Raw genomic sequence first — 8571 nt, 5'->3', positions numbered from 1 at the left:
ACTTCATAAAAAGCAATCTTGACATCGATGTTATATGTTTCTCTTTAGTAAATCATTTACTTACTGTGGAATATAGCGCGGAACAACCACGTTGACTTATGAAGGGCGAAGTAATAGATCATTGGAGTACAGCTATTCATATTTAAACTATTATTCTTCAGTTGCAAGGTTATTCTCATGAGAATAATTCTATTTGGAAAAAAAAAGTGAAATATCAATAGGTATAGCGCAGCACAACCACACTGAATCATGAATAAAGATTTATATCTTGTTAATGAAATTGACATTGTATCGCCCTTTCTTTAACTGCATGCATGTATTGATATATTGAGGAGCAGGAATATGTGACATTGTATAATTTGAATTTTTCTGGAAAAGTCACAAGAAAAATAACAAGTCATGAAAAATAAATCACAGTTAAACATATGTGGAATTTTTACTAAATACCTCAACTGTAAATGCTAAAAAAATATATAATTCCCTCCTCATCATCAAATGATAAAATTAGTTAAAAAATATATTCGCTTTTTAATATTTGTTTAGTTTTATCAGAGACCTATAATTAATTACAGGCCTATGGTTTTATTTCAAGTTTAGATAAAATAACACTGAATGGAAAATATATATTTAATGTATAATATTTGATTTAAATAATTTGTTTAAACATTATCATATGTAATGAGAAATCCATTTAGTTCCTATGATAACTTTCATTTCAACAATCACTGCATACCATGTGATGATACGAGTAAAAGGAGAAAACCCATATCTACCGCATCAAAGGTGAAAATACCCAATCATTGGTTATATGGTGAAATCACCATACCATGAAATATACATACAAAGGTCACCACATATTTCTTCATCTGTTATGATATAGTGTTGTTTGATTTTTTATATTTTTCCTGTGACCCTTTTTTCTAGCAAATATTGTGACTTTTTACTGTGATTTTTTCTTATCAAAACTGGAACTTTTTGTACGTTGTCCTTTTTTCATTAACCGATTGGGGAACCCATGTTTTGCCAACACATGGTTACAAAATGATTTAATTCCGATGAAATGTCTACAGAAGGGAATGAACATTTATTTCATTGTATGTTACACATTTTAGATGTACTTCAGATTCAGGTTCAAAGGACGAAAATCTGAGAGCAGACAGAACCGAACCTATGGAATAAGTTTTTTTTTTTTCAGTTTCGAAATTTTTCATCAATTATATAACATAAATGGTCATTGCATGAGAAATCAGGTCCACTTGAAGTAATAAGGGTTCTTCAAATTGCAAATTTGTAAGCTTAATAGAGGAAGGAAACATATTATTTTCTTCGAAAATAAATTCAAGAAAAAACTACTAATTGGTGTACAGAGATACAATGTAAGATAAATTTCCCGTCTTGAACAACAATAACTGAAGAATTATCACTTAGCATCATAGTCGGTCTCTAGATTGACCGACAGCCTGCGGGTGTGTGGAAGCTCCCTTAGGAAAGCCTTCTGATGGAGTTCTTTCCGAAAAATAACTATGCATGTATGGTGTAGGTTTTCGGAATGAGGATGCACTGAGACAACAGTTTTGATCGCAGCGGAATAAAAGGAGTGTATTTGTGCAAGGCAGTTTGAGGTGATATGTGAACAATGCCTGTCTCGACAAAGCTTGAACGATAAGTATGACTCGACAATCGATCTTTTTGGACCTTGGAGAGAAATGCATAAGCAAAAGTTGTGTTCCAAAAGAGAGATATTGCGTCGAGCTTGTGAATCAGGCATTGGAAACATACAGGTTGTAATTTTGTGATTCATTGAAATAGCAAACAGGTCGATGTGGAGACGATCCCACTGTAGGGAGAGAGAATCGAAAATTCCAGTCTTATAGAGATCTCGATAGACTCTTCGCCAGTAGACTGAGATTACCTTTCCAATGATAAGATGAATCACAAAGGGAACGAACCTTCAGCCGGATTCGCCCTTAAATGAAATAAGACTAGACATACTGCTCTCATCTCCAATAGGTTTATGTGTTCCTGCTTTTGAGAAGGAGGTTACAAGCCTGAAAAAAGTTTTTCTTCGAGAAAAACTCCAAAACCCAGACGCGAGGTATTTATATAAGAGTAATCAAGGGAACCAAGGTTATAGCGGTAATCAAAAGAATGTAATCCAGGGACAAAGACCAGACATGGAAAACAGACACACACAACAAAGAACATAAAGCAACTAAAATCATACATACAAAGTAACAAAAGCAAATGAGCAACTCGGACTCCACTAAAAACTGGCAGCATGGACCAGGTGCACCGGTAGGGTAAGCGTCCTCTGTTTTTCTAGAAACACCCGCCGAGCTGCTCATAAAAAGTCAAGTCCGGGGAGATAAACGAGAAAAAGAAAACTATGACCCGTTGAATCAACCAGTTTTCATGGTGCATATAGATACACCGTAACGATCCACGAGTTCATGACGACGACCATAAAACTTCGGTAGTGATGACTTCAACCTTGTAGCAACATAACCCTGTTCCAGAAGCCTATTTGTTAGAGTTCAAGCGCGATACAAAAAGTCTGCGTAGTTTCGGCAAGTTCTAGCATAACGTACGAGTTGTGATATGAACACTCCATACGCAGGTGCTGAAGGGATGTTGCCACAGATGAAAGGAAAGTTGACAATTTTGAATGAAAAGTCATCACGTTTGTCGTAAAATTTGGTCAATGGTTTTACCATCGATTTCTAAGTGTAGGTATGAGGCTGACTTCACAGTGTCTGTAGTATCCTTTATCTCAAGTTCTTTGGGGTAGATGCGATGTATCAAATCCCCGAAATTAGGATTGTTTAAAGATAATACGCATTCTATACAGCGGAAACTGAGATTAAAGGATCTAGCTAAACGATATTCTTTATTTAGGATCAGATCAGCTATAAAGTCAGCCTCATAAGAGTGAAGGAAAAGGTCAGCAAGTAAAGGAGCACAATTTGTTTCCATTTGAATGCCGACCATTTGTTGAAAAACACGTCCACCACATTGGACAAATATGTTGTCGATTGAAAATTCCAGCATTTTGTAAACATTCCCCTCTGTATATTTGGAAGATGATTTTAACTGAGTATGGGGAATAGAAGTATACAGTGTTGAAAGATCGTAGGTTTTAATGCTATTATATTCAGATAATATTCTTGTACTGATTGTCTCCAAAAGATATTTCGTTTTCCAGGATCCACATTGAATTAATACCACTACGGGAGTAACAAGTATTGTGGTAGGACTGTAGACCCTCTTTGACAGTTGTGAGTATAGAAGTTAAAAGTTTTGAAAGAGGTTTGTATAGAGGTATTGAAGGAGTTGGGGGGAGGGGCACCTTGAAGAACATTTTATTTGAAGAAAACTGGTTAAACTCTTCCCAATCCCAAGAGGCTGGGGTCCAGAGTTCGAGCAGATAAAAGTGAAGAGTAGAAGATACTATGAAACTGGAGAAAAAGCAACGACTACGTAGGCGTCCAAGTGGAACTAGATCTGTAGGTGAATTCAGAATTCCCAGAAGTTAATTGTCTGGCTGTGACCAGGCGCGTAGCTACCGTTAGGCAAAAAAGCTTTTGCCAGCACTTAATTTTGCCAATTTTTTTTTAGATAAAATACATCCAGGAGAGGCATAAATGATGCTCTAAAACGCTATCTCCGCGGAGCTTCGGGAGGGGTGGGCTTCGCCCCCCTGGACCTGCTGGGGGCTTTAAGCTCCCAGACCCCCTGCCGTAACTTTGCCTACACTTCAATTTGACCTGGTGACTGAATGAGAAACCTGAATTAGAGAAAAATTCTGGCAAAATGACATTTCTTCTGGTACGGAAACATTTGTCTAAGGCATATTCTGTAATACTTTCCCAGTAAACATAATTCTGGGAAGTTGCAAGGAACTACATCTGCATTCGGAAAGGCAAGTTGAAGTCACTTCTGTGTTATAGGAAAGCCTGAGAAAGGCAACACACGAATTCCTGATCAAGAAGTCGTCTAAATAGGAATGAATATGAACTGACCGAGTATTCTGGTGAAAACCGAGCTGTAGAGGAGCCAAACGGAAGTGCTCGGCATTGCACACGGTAAACTACATTATGACCTCCAGCAATGCTAGAGGTTGTCCGGCAAGCTATTTTCTGACTTGCTGCCATCCTAACCAGCAATGCTAGAGGTTGTCTGGCAAGCTATTTTCTGACTTGGTGCCATCCTAACCTCTAGCATCTGACATGTTGAAAGCCACAGCAAATGTGAATTAGCTTAACATGTGTTTCAAAATATTTTAAGTCTTTAATCTACATAAAAGAAGTTTAATCTACCAAAAATCGAGCGATAAAAATTCTAAATATTTGTTAAATACCTAGAAAACATTTGTAATGACGGCAGTTGTCAAAATGACCAGCAATTTTGAATTAGGTCACTAATTTTACGGAATACAATATGTTTTTGACAAAACGAACTTAAAGTTGGTAAAGACAATTCGTTGGTTAATTTGATATGTTCGTTTTTCAAATTTTAAAATCCGTAATTTTATTAACCGGAATTACACACTCAAAAAGCTAAAATCTAAGTATGAAGTTCATTTTAACTGCATTTACAAAGGATTTCCAGGATTGCTGGAATTTTTCATCAACAATCTTAGTGAACTACAATTACAACAGTTAAATGTGCCATTCATTCAAGATCAAGACCAAGTGTTAAGTTATTGGAAAGGACGAGTTTTATCAGGGAGAAAACCGTTGAAAAAGAAGATACCATCTACACCAGAACACAGGGTTTTATTTAACAACTATGACAAACTTCTTATGGAAAACAATAGCTTGTACAGGACTGTAACAGATATATGTATATCTGGTGAAAATAGGAAACAACTGTTGATACCATCTGGGTACAGAAAGTTTATTTTACAGAGAGTGCACAATGAAATGGGTCATCAGGGTACAGACCGTACCATCTTGCTACGAGACAGAATTTTTTTGGTATGGGATGACTACAGATGTGGAGAACTGGATAAGTAACTGTGATAGATGTATCAGAAGGAAAACACCAACTACCCAGTGGGTTCCGATGGTAAGTATTGAAACAACGCAGCCACTTGAACTAGTGTGTATGGATTTTCTAGGACTTGAGACATCAAATGGGGGACAACAATACATTCTTGTAATTAAGGACCATTTCACAAAGTATGCTGTAGCTGTGCCCACTAAGAACACCACTGCACATACCACTGCAGAGGCATTCACGAGTAGTTCATTATGGGTTTCCGAAGACTATCCATGTAGACCAAGGGGCCAATTTCGAAGGCAAATTGATGAAAGAACTATGTAAGATGGCAGGAATACAAAAGTCTAGAACCACACCGTACCATCCCCAAGGGAATGGCAGTTGCGAGAGATTTAACAGGACGCTATTAAACATGTTAGGAACACTTAACAAAAGCGGGATTGGAAGGTCCATGTATCAGCAATGGTTCATGTATACAACTGCACAAGGCATGATACGACTGGTATGTCCCCGTATTTTCTTATGTATGTACGCGAGCTCATCTGCCAGTGGATATCATTTTCAATTTGAATAGCAAAGAACAAAAATTCTCATCAAATTATGTGCAAACACTAAAAGAGCGTATGGATACAGCCTACAAACTAGCTATTGGAACATCAAGAAAACAACAAAGTGTACAGAAAGACAACTATGATTTGAAGACACGGTATGCCGCTTTAGAGAAAGGAGATCGATAAGGTGCTTGTAAAAATAGTTGCCTGGGGCTGGGATGGCAAACATAAGTTGAGTGATAAGTGGGAGGAAGATATATATATTGTTACAGGTCAAATTTAGAAATTCCAGTGTTTGTTGTGAAAAAGGAGAATGGTACCGGCCGTAAGCGCACTCTGCACAGAAACATGCTACTTCCAATTGAATCTAAGGATCCAGGTGAATCTAATTCTGATATTCAGGATACAGAAGGTAATCTGGAGGAAGATGACTATTCAGTATTGGAAAATATAATGGGTGGTGTGGATCCAGCATATGTATCCAAGAAGGGACACGCCATTCCAATTCCAACTACTGATGGGTTGAAACATTCGCTAATGCATGAAACTGATCAAGGAGTTCCAGAAGATGCTGAAGCTGTTGTTGATCAGGACGATGAAGATGACCAGGGCCCTGAGTATGTTGAAACTGATGCTGAAGTCGAGTTGGTACCCGAGACTGAAGCAGAAGTTGCAAGTGAAGAGTTGTGAGGAAGACGTTGCATCACCACTCGTGCTTAGATCCATAAGGCAAGTTAGGCAGCCCAGATGGATGAGGTCAGGTGAATTTGTCATGGCTCAACAATCTACCACGAGAGTTAAAGCCAACTATTTAAAAGAACTAGCAATGTCTTGAATGTTTCAGTAAACGGAAGATATTGGAAGAGCTAGTGAAAATTGTGACAGAAGGTACACTATATGGTTTAAATTGTTTTAAAGCTATTTAGCTTTCTAGTTTCCATATTTGATATTTGGTATATTGAGTGTGCTTATTAGAGTTACTGGTTACATTTGGTATGATACATTATTTTGAGTAGAATGGCTAAGCAGTGTGTTTAATTATTGTAATGCAGGGACTCTTAAGTTTTCTGTGTGTGACATGTCTATTTGTCTTTGTGTATTGTCTTATGTGATATTTAAATATATTATTATGTAATTGTAGGGTTGAACCTTTAAACATCTAATAAAGTATAAACATAGTGAACCTGATATCTTGGTATTTACAACCCCTATTACACACACACACACAAAACAAAGAAACAAAAGTAAATAACCGGGATAATAACTCTTAAATGGGTATTTGGAACAACTTGAAAATATTAGATTCTGGGAGGGAAGTTGTTATTATTTTGATAATTCATATTATACTTTGTAAATAAATACCTCAGCCTGGAAAAATTAGGAAATGAATATTTTGGCCTCAACTACCTAGAAAATACAAAAAAAACCTGTCCTGTACTGTACAGTATAAAGAGAATATGTAATCTAACCATTAAGCATTTGAAAAGTTTTCTGATTCAAGGCAGAATTCCCTTAGAAATGGTTCCAATTGGTCCATTAGTTTAAGAGGAAAAGATTTTTGAGCAATTGTTAAAGACCACAACAACTGAAGACGAAGGGAGCTAAGTGATTTCAACAAAACCAACACACATCTGGACTTGAGTCACCATCTTACTGGTGTCTTCAATATGTATATAAACACTAATCAAGGTAAAAAGCAACATATTGGGTTATAACTTTCCATGTGTAATCTCCTAATGATAGCATATACTGCTTAAAAAAAAATGGTTTAGTTAAACATGCTAAAAATGTAGGAAACAAATTATCAAACTTCACTATAATAGGATGTTTAATTCTTCAGTATGTATGTAATTACTGTAAAAAGTTATATATTGCTTAATTACTTCACACAAAGAAGGTATCCTTGACAACATAAAGTGACAAAAATGGCTCAGTTCAAATTGCTCATCATGTAGGAAAAAAGTTATCAAATTCCTTCATACTAGGAGGTGCACATATTCATTATGTATATAATCACTGTGCAATGTTTAAATAGATTTGTTTCAAAACTTTTTGAATTCTACTACACCAAGTAGGTACCCCAAAGTGTGATGGACAGACAGACTGGATTGGCTACAGGACCTGCTTTCACTGTTGGTAAAGCAGTTAAAATATAGTACAAAGTTCTAATAGTTGTACAAACAATAAGTTTCTCAAATCAATTATACTAAAAAAAACAAAAAAATATGGTTAATTCCTATATGAAGTGCTTCAAAGCTCTTAAGACCACAACCATGGTAAAAAAGTGACAAACACTTGACCAACATTGCGTGCAACTCATAGGCTACTTCTATTAAAAAATATGAAGAAACTAATCCTATTAGAATCGAAATATATCACGGAAACTCCATCTCATCATTGTTTTGCCACAGGCTGGCCATTTATGTGTTTATTTAACCCCTCAAAATTGCTTGGGGTAAAACAAAGTGACATAAATGGCCATTTGAGCAGTGTAACAGGAAATAGAATGGGAGTTTGTAGGTATTTCTGGTCATGGATGACTGACCATAAGGAGGCTTCAAAGGTCCTGTTGCTTAGTTATGTGAATTGACCATATCATCTCAGAATTTATAGTGGTGAGATATTTATTGTTACAAAAAATCAGAGATTCACTTTAGGGACAATCATACCAAATACTTTTGTATGATTTTGCATTGTGTTGATCACTCATGATTGGAAAAAAAAATAACTAAAGCAGCGATACGCAAATGAAGAAAAATCCATCCACCACTGATGAAAACATCTGAATGAACAATATGCAAAAGACCATAAAAGGAAAATTCATCCACCAATGATAACAATAGTTGCAGAATGAAGTTGAGACTAATGTATCTCTACCAATGAAACAACACAGATTTAAATAATTTGACCTGAATAGTTCAATCACACCAGCCAGTGTGTACATTTGACCTGGATGCCAATAGATTTTACCTAGTAACCACCCAATGATTTCCAAAAAATCTTTGAAAGAAATATAGTG

This window comes from Perna viridis, chromosome 3 (genome assembly GCF_037379345.1).
Source record: "Perna viridis isolate PV_CMFRI_1.1 ecotype Kerala chromosome 3, ASM3737934v1, whole genome shotgun sequence".
Taxonomy (NCBI): Eukaryota; Metazoa; Mollusca; class Bivalvia; order Mytilida; family Mytilidae; genus Perna; species Perna viridis.
Note: the sequence above shows the minus strand (reverse complement) of the source record.